The sequence below is a fragment of the Chelonia mydas genome, chromosome 10 (assembly GCF_015237465.2).
Source record: "Chelonia mydas isolate rCheMyd1 chromosome 10, rCheMyd1.pri.v2, whole genome shotgun sequence".
Taxonomy (NCBI): Eukaryota; Metazoa; Chordata; order Testudines; family Cheloniidae; genus Chelonia; species Chelonia mydas.
This window is the reverse complement of record NC_051250.2, coordinates 80,403,254-80,415,294: the sequence shown is the minus strand read 5'-3', so window position 1 is coordinate 80,415,294 and position 12,041 is coordinate 80,403,254. Positions and strand designations below refer to the sequence as shown.

Here is a 12,041-nt window from a genome sequence, read left to right as displayed (position 1 = left end):
AATTGTCTTAATTATGCAAATATTTGTGCGCTGCACTGTTTTCACCTATGCTTTACTGCAGTGGCTCTCAACCTTTCCAGACTACTGTACCTGCTTCCAGGAGTCAGCTTTGTCTTGTGTACCCCAAGTTTCACCTCACTTAAAAATTAATTGGTTACAAAAATCAGACAAAAATACAAAAGTGTCACAGCACTCTATTACTGAAAAATTGCTTACATTCTCATTTTGTCTGTATGACATTTTAGTTTGTACTGACTTCACTAGTGCTTTTTATGTAGCCTGTTGTAAAACCAGGCAAATGTCTAGATGAGTTGATGTACCCCTGGAAGACCTCTGTGTACCCCAAGGGGTGAGTACATGTACCCCTGGCGGAGAACCACTGCTTTACTATATATACTTTCTACAGAACACAACCCATAATTTATGGAAAAAAGGACAACCTCCCACCAAATCTAGATCTAAGTAAGTACTTGCATTAGTTGTATACAAGTCATTTACTCAGGAAGAGCGGTCTTGAATTGTACCAGCAATGAACATGCCAAGGAATTTGGAATATGAGAGCACAGGCGAGTGGAAGAACAAAAAAACCTGTACAGCCTCATGCCCATCCAGTCCTTCCCCACAAAACACTGGGCTCAATAAACACCAGCTATGTTGATTCTCCAGTACACATATTCAAAGGTAATATTCTAAAGGGAACTACGGGGAAGTAAGTGCCTATTCTGTTTCGTCAGGTTGCTAATTATTAATATTTGCATTGTGGTAATGCCTAGCAGCCCCAGACAGGATTAGGGTCTCTTCCAGCAAGGGTCTGTACGGACAGACAGGCAGGCAGGCAGGCAGACAATCCCAGCCATGCAGAGCTTAATATCCAAGATTAACTGCAAATACTCCCTCAGACAAAGTTTTATTAGTCTCATTTCCCTGCAGCCTTAGCAATTACTTAATGCCCAGTGTCACTCCTTGGTCAACTATTAGGAGATTAGCAAGTTTAAGTGGTTTGTCCTGAGGCAACCTAAAATAATGGCATTATAGACTGCACGGTCAGGCACACCTACTACAGGACTGACATTCTAGTCTAATAGGTCACCCATCAGAAAGACAGAAGGATACTTTATTGGATACTACTCCATTATCTCTGCCGTATGGGTCCTTCTACAGATGTAATTATGGTGCGTGTGGGAGGAGAGACTTATAGCTATTAGCCCAACACCTTATAATGCAGTAGCCTGGAAAGCTCTGCTCTTACTACTCACAAGCAGAAGGTAGTTTACACACAGACATATAGCGATGTCTTTTAGAAACCTGTACTGTTAAGGTTTAGGATAGCCTATTTCTTGACTCAGGAAAAAGGTCTGAGTGACTGATTATATCGATGCGCTTCATTATGATGCGCTAAAGAAAAGAATAAAGACTTAAAAGTGAGCTGCCTCACTGGAGGAGCTACGATTATCTGCTTTAGATTTTTCAAATCATTACAAAGTGTTCCTATAACTAGGAAATAGTGATTACACCATAGTTAAAGGGGAGATATTTTCTAGGTGGAATCTAATGTGATTCTACTATTACTCAGTAGCGAAGATGGTTTGAGGAAATAGTCTAATAGAGTGAGACTTTCACAGTCAGCGCTGTTCCACAGCTGAATTATTTGCATCCTTTACAGAAGCGAAGTGCACTAGAGGGATCTGACACAGCTGTAATGTCATATGAGAAAACCTAGCTGCAATCACTGGTTATTTAGGACTGGCAGTGCAGTAAAAAGCCATCCTGTACCCTGCATTACCTTCTATTAAATTATAACCAATAGCCAGACTCTCTCTAGTAATGGTTGGAATGCTCCCATCCACGAATGGCCCAGTTCAAAGTATAAACACTGTAGAGACTGGTTTCAGAGTAGCAGCCGTGTTAGTCTGTATTCGCAAAAAGAAAAGGAGGACTTGTGGCACCTTAGAGACTAACAAATTTATTTGAGCATAAGCTTTCGTGAGCTACAGCTCACTTCATCGGATTCATCGGATGCTGTAGCTCACGAAAGCTTATGCTCAAATAAATTTGTTAGTCGCTAAGGTGCCACAAGTACTCCTTTTCTTTTTACTGTAGAAACTGTTATAACTCGCAGCAGTTACTAGATCGCAGGCCCTGGTTCTCATGGGAGACTTCAATCACCCTGATATCTGCTGGGAGAGCAATACAGCGGTGCACAGGCAATCCAGGAAGTTTTTGGAAAATGTAGGGGACAATTTCCTGGTGCAAGTGCTGGAAGAACCAACTAGGGGCAGAGCTCTTCTTGACCTGCTGCTCACAAACAGTGAAGAATTAGTAGGGGAAGCTAAAGTGGATGGGAACCTGGGAGGCAGTGACCATGAAATGGTCGAGTTCAGGATCCTAACACAAGGAAGAAAGGAGAGCAACAGAATACAGACCCTGGACTTCAGAAATGCAGACTTTGACTCCCTCAGGGAACTGATGGGCAAGATCCCCTGGGAGAATAACATGAGGGGGAAAGGAGTCCAGGAGAGCTGGCTGTATTTTAAAGAATCCTTATTGAGGTTACAGGGACAAACCATCCCGATGTGTAGAAAGAATAGTAAATATGGCAGGCGACCAGCTTGGCTTAACAGTGAAATCCTTGCTGCTCTTAAATACAAAAAAGAAGCTTACAAGAAGTAGAAGATTGGACAAATGACCAGGGATGAGTATAAAAATATTGCTCGGGCTTGCAGGAGTGAAATCAGGAAGGCCAAATCACACCTGGAGTTGAAACTAGCAAGAGATGTTAAGAGTAACAAGAAGGGTTTCTTCAGGTATGTTAGCAACAAGAAGAAAGTCAAGGAAAGTGTGGGCCCCTTACTGAATGAGGGAGGCAACCTCGTGACAGAGGATGTGGAAAAAGCTAATGTAACTCAATGCTTTTTTTGCCTCTGTCTTCACGAACAAGGTCAGCTCCCAGACTACTGCACTGGGCAGCACAGCATGGGCAGGAGGTGACCAGCCCTCTGTGGAGAAAGAAGTGGTTCGGGACTATTTAGAAAAGCTGGACGAGCACAAGTCCATGGGGCCGGATGCGTTGCATCCGAGAGTGCTAAAGAAGTTGGCGGATGTGATTGCAGAGCCATTGGCCATTATCTTTGAAAACTCACAGCGATCGGGGGAGGTCCCAGATGACTGGAAAAAGGCTAATGTAGTGCCCATCTTTAAAAAAGGGAAGGAGGAGGATCCTGGGAACTACAAGCCAGTCAGCCTCACCTCAGTCCCTGGAAAAATCATGGAGCAGGTCCTCAAGGAATCAATTCTGAAGCACTTAGAGGAGAGGAAAGTGATCAGGAACAGTCAGCATGGATTCACCAAGGGAAAGTCATGCCTGACTAATCTAATTGCCTTCTATGACGAGAAAACTGGCTCTGTGGATGAAGGGAAAACAGTGGACGTGTTGTTCCTTGACTTTAGCAAAGCTTTTGACACGGTCTCCCACAGTATTCTTGCCAGCAAGTTAAAGAAGTATGGGCTGGATGAATGGACTATAAGGTGGATAGAAAGCTGGCTAGATTGTAGGGCTCAACGGCTAGTGATCAATGGCTCCATGTCTAGTTGGCAGCCGGTATCAAGTGGAGTGCCCCAGGGGTCGATCCTGGGGCCGGTTTTGTTCAATATCTTCATAAATGATCTGGAGGATGGTGTGGATTGCACCCTCAGCAGATGACACTAAACTGGGAGGAGTGGTAGATATGCTGGAGGGTAGGGATAGGATACAGAGGGACCTAGACAAATTAGAGGATTGGGCCAAAAGAAATCTGATGAGGTTCAACTAGGACAAGTGCAGAGTCCTGCACTTAGGACGGAAGAATCCAATGCACCGCTACAGACTAGGGACCGAATAGCTAGGCAGCAGTTCTGCAGAAAAGGACCTAGGGGTTACAGTGGACGAGAAGTTGGATATGAGTCAACAGTGTGCCCTTGTTGCCAAGAAGGCCAATGGCATTTTGGGATGTATAAGTAGGGGCATTGCCAGCAGATCAAGGGACGTGATCGTTCCCCTCTAGTCGACATTGGTGAGGCCTCATCTGGAGTAGTGTGTCCAGTTTTGGGCCCCACACTACAAGAAGGATGTGGAAAAATTGGAAAGAGTCCAGCCGAGGGCAACAAAAATGATTAGGGGACTGGAACACATGACTTATGAGGAGAGGCTGAGGGAACTGGGATTGTTTAGTCTGCAGAAGAGAAGAATGAGGGGGGATTTGATAGCTGCTTTCAACGACCTGAAAGGGAGTTCCAAAGAGGATGGCTCTAAACTGTTCTCAGTGGTAGCAGATGACAGAACAAGGAGTAATGGTCTCAAGTTGCAGAGGGGGAGATTTAGGTTGGATATTAGGAAAAACTTTTTCACTAGGAGGGTGGTGAAACACTGGAATGCGTTACCTAGGGAGGTGGTGGAATCTCCTTCCCTAGAAGTTTTTAAGGACAGGCTTGACAAAGCCCTGGCTGGGATGATTTAGTCGGGGATCGGTCCTGCTTTGAGCAGGAGGTTGGACTAGATAACCTCCTGAGCTCCCTTCCAACCCTGATATTCTATTCTATGAACCAGAAAGGTAAGGAGGACAGATCAGGGAGTAAATTCCTAAAGCTATTATGTTGCACTGAATTCTTAATGCAACTGTTTCTCTGTATCTTACACAGACCTCATCCTACTGCAGTCAGCTCCAGATTGTAAAACTTTACAGGGGCAAGTGTTAATTACTCAATGGTCTCAAATGTCGTTGCCACACAGAGCAGACAATAAAATAAAGCATGGCTGTAAAGTAGTCACTTCCATGAAAATGCAAACTTCTCTTCTCCAGATCACCTTTAACAGGAGTAGTTCTGTCTTTAAACAGGGGGATGGGGTCTTGATCCCTTATATATGTGACATCCCAACTCACTCAAAAAAAAAAGGGGGGGGAGGAGTAACTGACTTTCCTTCTCAGTATACTCAGACTAAACAGCTTCCTTTGCAAAAAAAAAAAAAAAAAACCACACTCAAGAGAAGGATAGCCTTAGTTTATTACCCAAACCCTTCTGAGGTCCCTCTCTCATTTCTCCCACCACTCTTTGTTTTTGCTTGTCTCTTCCCCCGATTTTTCCTGCAGCTTCTGTATTCCCCTCCTTTGTTTCAATCCTCCATTAGACACAAGGTCCTTATTTTCCACTTCAGTGGGGTCATATTAGTAAAGTGCTTTAATATGGCAGACATGATCTTCTGCTAATGTGGAAGAAAATAAGTAAAATAGGGCTTTTGCTGATCCTGCACATAACTGCCTTGATCAGGGTCACATCTGTTTTACTCAGTTGATAGGGAAGCACTAAAGAGAGAAGCAGGAACACCAATACAATCCTCCTACAGGGGAATTTCCTAAGTGCAGAGAGTAGGAACCACATCCTCCATGCCCACACCAGATTTAGATCCCTCCGTGGGGAGTGTGGCGGACAGCTCTAGTAACCTGAGTCTCTCACAATCAAACTAAAATGCGAGGCAAAACTGCCTCAATCTCTCTGGATCCTCAAAGACAACACGCAAAGCCTAAACCATGGCTCTGTTCAAAACACTCTTTGCTACTCTCCCACTGCAAACAGGTCCTAAGATCTAGTTTACTCAGCTCCTGGAGAATCATCCCTGTGTAGGGGAATCGTTGGGCAGTGTAGCCATATGCCTCTCCACTCCTGGTCAGCAATGTAGGGGGCATGGCTTGTGCCTCACCATTTGCCCGGATGACACAATAGCACCTTGGGGCCGTTAGCCTGCTCCAGTTTAACCTCAGGAGATCTGACTAGCTCACAGCCAATCTCCAACTAGGGGAGCACAAAGCAGGCTCAATGCACGCGTTAGTATGTGTGTGCACACCTCTAATCCTCACATGAAGCTCAGGGTCTGGGCCATAGAGTTACCTACAACTCCAGGATCCTGAAGCCATTTGGTGTTTTGAGAAAACCATGACAATATTTATAAATCTGGAGACCAGAGATAGATAGACCACAGCAGAGTGGAGAGAAATCTGTTGTGATGATGTATCTTCTTCACAGGGGAAGACAAAAACAGCCATTTTAAGCATGTTGCAAATTATTTTACACTATGCTCCAAGAAAAAGGAATGAGCTAAAGTTATACAACAGCAGAAGTAATGGAAGGAACAAAGTGTGAAGGAAGGAAATCTTTCACTTTATTAGTCCAGTACTCGTGATTAGCAAAAATATTTTTATTTTCTGGGATTAAAGGGGTTACATGGACAGCTGCCGGCATCTCTCTCTCTCTCATATCTCTCTATCTAAATATATACATAGAAGGTCTTTAGGATGCTCCTGTTATTTTCTCTTTCTATCCAGTAGCCTCTATGACTAAAGGCTCCAAATACTTAGGGGACTCAGGAAGATACAGATCTCATATACAAGACAGGGATAAGAATTGTCAGACAAGGTTCACAATCTACCTTAATCCAGAGGCTCCCTCTAAAAATCTTTGGCTCAGCTTCTCAAAATAGATTTTAAAGTGTTTATTGCTGAATTATACAAGGAAATATTTTAAAGCCCACTATAAAGAATTATATGCAGCATCCCCCCAAAAAGTGATACTAATTAAGCTTCAACCCGTATATGTCATATAGCCCACAAGGACGACCTGAGTCAGAGAGTTTTCTTTTTACTATCATTCAGGGAATATCTCCCCCTCTGCTTTTCTGCATGGCATCCATCTTTGGTAAAAAGGCGGACAGAGAAACCTTGTTTGTCCATCAATATAAATTAACTAGAGTAAAGGAATAGCAGCAACCTTTTACTCAGTTTCATGAGAAAGAAATTGCAACAGAACAATCTTTGTACTGGCATGAGCAGTCTGATTTGTCTGGGTTTGCAACACTGTTTTTATTTCCTGCATGAGGGCTCTTTGACTGGATGAGCTCCAGCTCCAGTCCTGCAGTCTTTAAGGTACAAATTCCAACAAGAGACTCACAATGGGATTTTTGTCTGAGGGATTGCAGGACTGGGCTTTGTGAGCTCATGTTCAGTTGGGATCTGGGGTTTTAGTAGCTTTCTTCAGTCCTAGTAACAGTCTAGATAAACATTCCTCAGCTACACAGTCAACAAATACAGGTCTGCACAACTCAGAGGATGCTGTAGCCTGAGTACAACAATGGAAACTTTAGACTATTTTGCTACTCAAGCAGCTGCTGTCAATAAAGTCTCTTAATTTACTCCCCTACCAAAAGGTTTCTGAATAGACTAGATCAGCTAAACTCATGAATATTTTGACAGAAACTTGCACCTAAAGCCCACCAGGATTTTGCTTGGGCTCATCACAACCCTAACATATGGTGCTCAAAGAACTGCAGAACTCAGCTTTACCCAATTTTGAAGCTTCCAGTGCTTTTTAATAGACTATACCATTCCACTACGTCGTACTAAAAAAATAAGTAAAGAGAAATAATTCCCGTTTCTCTCTTTGTGCCTTTCCAAACAGCTGAAAACCCTGTAAACCGGAGACTGAACAGGAGTGAAGTGCAGCAGGCTTCAGACAGACACTAAGCCTGATCCCATTCTCACTGAAGTTAAAGAGAGTTCTGACTTCACTGAAAACAGGATTAGGCCCGTCTGAGAGTTCTGTCCCCTTCCCAGAAGCTTCGTCCCCTCACCCATCAGACATATTGGTTGCCTCCTTCACACAGCTACATATGACATAACTATCATCCAAGTTCCCAACTGATTCCAGGTCCTCAACATGGAAACTGTGGAAGATACCTCCTTGGATCCCACTGGTCGAAGGGAATGGAGAGATGTATGGGACACACCTGTGGAAGCTAAGCACACCCTACAAGAAAATAAAGCTTGCCCAAAGAGTTCTCCAGTTGTCTAAGGAAGATAAACAATCCTTACCGGGGATTCAATACTCAGAAGAATCAAAAGAACATTCTGCAAGGAACAAAAGAACATTCTGCAAGGTGGACAAGAGGACCGTGTTGCCTTCCTGGAGTCAAGACATCACTAAGACTGGAAAAGCTTCTGAAGTCAGTAGGCAAGAAACAACTGGTGAAGGTTAACATCAGCACTAATGCTACTGCATAATAGAGGACTTCAAGGAACTTGGAAGCATGCTGAAAAGTGTTCAAACGAAAATGTCAGATCCTTCTCGTCCCACAAGTGATGGAAGTAGACTCTGGAAGTGGCGAGGTAAGTGGAGGAGGGTTTTGGTTTTGTGGAACATTGGTTCACCTTCTATAGCTAGAGGAGGCTGTATAGTTGGGATGGCCTTCCACTTCTGTAGAGGGAGCAATCTCCACAGGGACACGCTGTCTAACATAGTCAGTATGTAGGGTATTTAACTAATAACAAAAGGGGAGAATAAGAACAGGGAAGGTATGCGCACTCCTTTAGCACAAAATCAAGATATTGATAACATATGCTGAAAGTCTCATGCTGCCAGTACTAAAACATCCTTGGAATTTCTAAACATTATACATGACAGTTCCTTAAATCAAAAAGTATTGCGTCTGACGCGGAGGAATTCTATATTAGACTTCATTTTGATGGATAAACAGGAGCTGATCACAGAACAAATGGTACTTAGGTACAAGTGGTCATGACTAGATCACATTTATAATGCACAAACAGCATAAAAGTCAAAACCATTTATTTTTATATGTATAATTTATATACGTGTACAATTAATGTCAATCAAAATGAGTTTATGGAAAATAGATCCTGTCAAATTAAACTTGATTTTTTTTTTTGAGATTACAAGTTTGGTTGATAAAGTTAATAGTGCTGATGTAATATACTTAGATTTCTACAAGGTGTTTGACTTGGTATCATGTGACATTCTGATTAAAAACTAGACAGAAAATTAACATGGCATATATTAAATGGATTAAAAACTGGCTAATTGATAGGTCTCAAAATGTAATTGTAAATGAGGAATCATCGAATGGGAGCGTTTCTGGGGGGGGTCCCACAGGGAACGGTTCTTGGCCCTACGCTATTTAACATTTTTACTGAAAAAACAAAATAGTCACTTGATCAAGTCAGCAGATGACAGACTGGAGGAGTGGTGAATAATGAAAATGACAGGTCACTGATACAAAGCAATCTGGATTGCTTGGGTGCAAGCAAATGATATGCATCTTAAATGGCTAAATATAAATGTATTCATCTGGGAACGAAGAACGTAGGCCATACTTACAGTATACTAAACAGGAACCAGTCTGTCTACACAGCGTGGACTTTGGTGGAATTAAGGTTAATGGAGAAGAGCATGTTTGCTGCTGAAGATTGAAATGACAAGTGAACTTTTACCTAAGCATCTTTGTTTCCTGGTCCTCTCCATTCTATTCATCCCCAATTTATTACATTTGTTCTAAATCAAGAGTGAAATCCTGGCCACACTGAAGTCAATGGGAGTTTTGCAATTGACTTCAGTGGGGCCATGATTTCACCTCCAAGCGTGCAAGCTCTTTTACTTCATGTCTGTACAGCTCCTAGTATAATTGGCACTAATCCCTGAATGGGACCTGTAGGTGCTGCTGCAATAAAATTAATAAATTATCAATGTTGTGAGGAAAAAAAGGAACATTTTTTCACAGGAGGTATTGGCATCAAAACTGAATACAAAATAACCAGAGTCACGTAGCTCTCTATAAATGAAGTGTTTATGAAAAGCCCATTAGCCACAAGTAAGAAGCCGTGGAAAGGCATTTTCTCATCTTCAGTGACCTTCCAACAAGAGACTATAATTTCAATCTTACATATCATTTCCTTTTGGTCACAGGAATGATCTGCCATATACAAATGTTCTTCAATCACACATTTTAAGATAGATTCTAAACTGATGAGTTCCCCTAGTTAGCACTAAGGTAATTCAAAACTTAGAAGAACATTTAAGGGCCTATTCATTCAGCATATGCACTCGTTACAATATCCTAAAACACCTGGTCAGGTACTGTTTTCTACCAATCCCAGGTTATTTCTCCCGCAAAGTTAGCTTTACCATCACTGTTTTATGCTTTAGTTCTTGCAGCTATTCTGAATACACTGATGGTATCAATTATTTGTTTTTATGGGTTACTTATTTCCCCAGTATGTGCGCAGTCAGGCTCCATTTTGTGGAAGAAGGAATTCTCATCATCTTAACAAACAGTATCATCTTTACTTGCTTTCTGTTTTTGTGAATGGCTATGAAAGGTCAATAGCAGTCTAGATCTTTTCATCAAATGCTCATAAGCTCATTAAAAAGTAGCTTCCTACAGCTGTCGTAATTACAAGGAAATTTTTATGAAGGTACAATCTTATCCTTATGGCACACTCAAAATGGTGAGAAAAAAATAGTTTTCCTATTTTTTCCCCTCCACTTTTAAAAGAAATTAATCTAGCTTTATTGGGATACAGGAAAAATAGCTTTAGTAAACTTTATGTAATTTTTTTAGCCTTGTGAATTTGTCCAACTGTGATATGAACGTTACTTTTATTAAACATTTCTCCTGAGCTACAAATGAAATTTTCATTTTCGCCAGAGAAAAGGGCAAGCTGTCACAGGCATGAAAAATGTGAGGTTAAATATAAACTCTAAATGCTTATGAAATTTAACACATTGAAAATCAAATGCGTAACTATCGTATCAATGTGAACATTTTCTAAAAAGAGACTGGTTTGCACCAGAATGGACGACACTCATCCTCCAAAAATAGAAGCAGCCTTTTGCTGCTTCAGATACTGCTACAAAAACTAACCCAAAGCTCAAGAGGTTCTGTGTAACCTCTTAGGGATCCAAGCATACCTTTCCCAATAGCACAAAACCCCATAAATATTTAACTGAACTGAAATAATTACTGAAGATCACTAACCAAATTGACTTTACAGTAAAAATTCAATTAAAAAAAAGTTTAAAGAGGCATTATTTACAACTGTTTCAGTATCATTTCTCCTCTACACAATTTGCATTTTAAGTAGAGTCATCCTGGCAATAGTCTCCTGGGAAAAATGAATCAATTAAAATTACATTTTTTTAGTCTGAAGTCTTTGATTTGGATTTATTAGAAACCCTGTTGCTGGTAAATCAAGAAAGAACACTTTTTGCATTAACAATTCCTAAAGCACTTGACTAGATACAAATTGCATTATTTTTATTGATTTTACATTAGGATAAAGATTTGCTTTTGCAGTAATTGTGTAGGTTTCGGGAATAATTAAAAGCACTCCCAATTTTAAACCGACAACAGAATGCTTACTTTTTCATGACTGGAAGCTTTGTTTTAATAAAAGGGTTACAATATTCACAGTACAGTGATTAAACATGCCTAGACTAGCAGGGTAGAGATTCCAGATCTCTCTACCAGGAGATATTCTGCAGAACTTTAAAAATAGTACATTAGTTTAAATGCATTAGAGTTTGATTTTCTTCCTCCAAAGAGACGCTTACCACAACACATGAGTTTTTACCAAGAAACTACTGCAAGAGAAAATGCATTAACCTCAGCTAAAATATATTCAGCATCAAGATTTTCACTGAGCTGAGGTAAAGACAAACCTTGCACTATACCGTGTCAAAAAATTAAAAGAACAGCCCATTTTTTAAGGCAGCAAACATACACTGAAGACCAGATAGAGTTTGGAATCATAGAATATCAGGGTTGGAAGGGACCTCAGGAGGTCATCTAGTCCAGCCCCCTGCTCAAAGCAGGACCAATCCCCAATTTTTGCCCCAGATCCCTAAATGGCCCTCTCAAGGATTGAACTCACAACTCTGGGTTTAGGAGGCCAATGCTCAAACTACTGAGCTATCCCTCCCCCCCAGAATATCAGGGTTGGAAGGGACCACAGGAGGTCATCTAGTCCAGCCCCCTGCGTTATATATCTGTAAACTGTATTTACTCTGTCTTCCATTGGGATTGTTTAAGTTCTGAAAACATACAGCACACATTCCAACCAAAGTTCAGTATTGGATACATATGTTGTGGTGAGGTTTTGTTTTCATTAAGTTATTCGCCAGGAAAATGAACTTTGCCTGGACCAGTTAGGTTAGGGTTGAAT

At 41.3% G+C, this 12,041-nt stretch overlaps 1 protein-coding gene across 6 annotated transcripts in view; it reads right to left on the bottom strand.

Annotated features, from left to right (window-relative positions):
• GLCE (glucuronic acid epimerase) overlaps nt 1-12,041 on the bottom strand; it is a 106,909-nt gene that overhangs the window by 40,708 nt on the left and 54,160 nt on the right. The gene's annotated exons all lie outside the window — the stretch shown is intronic.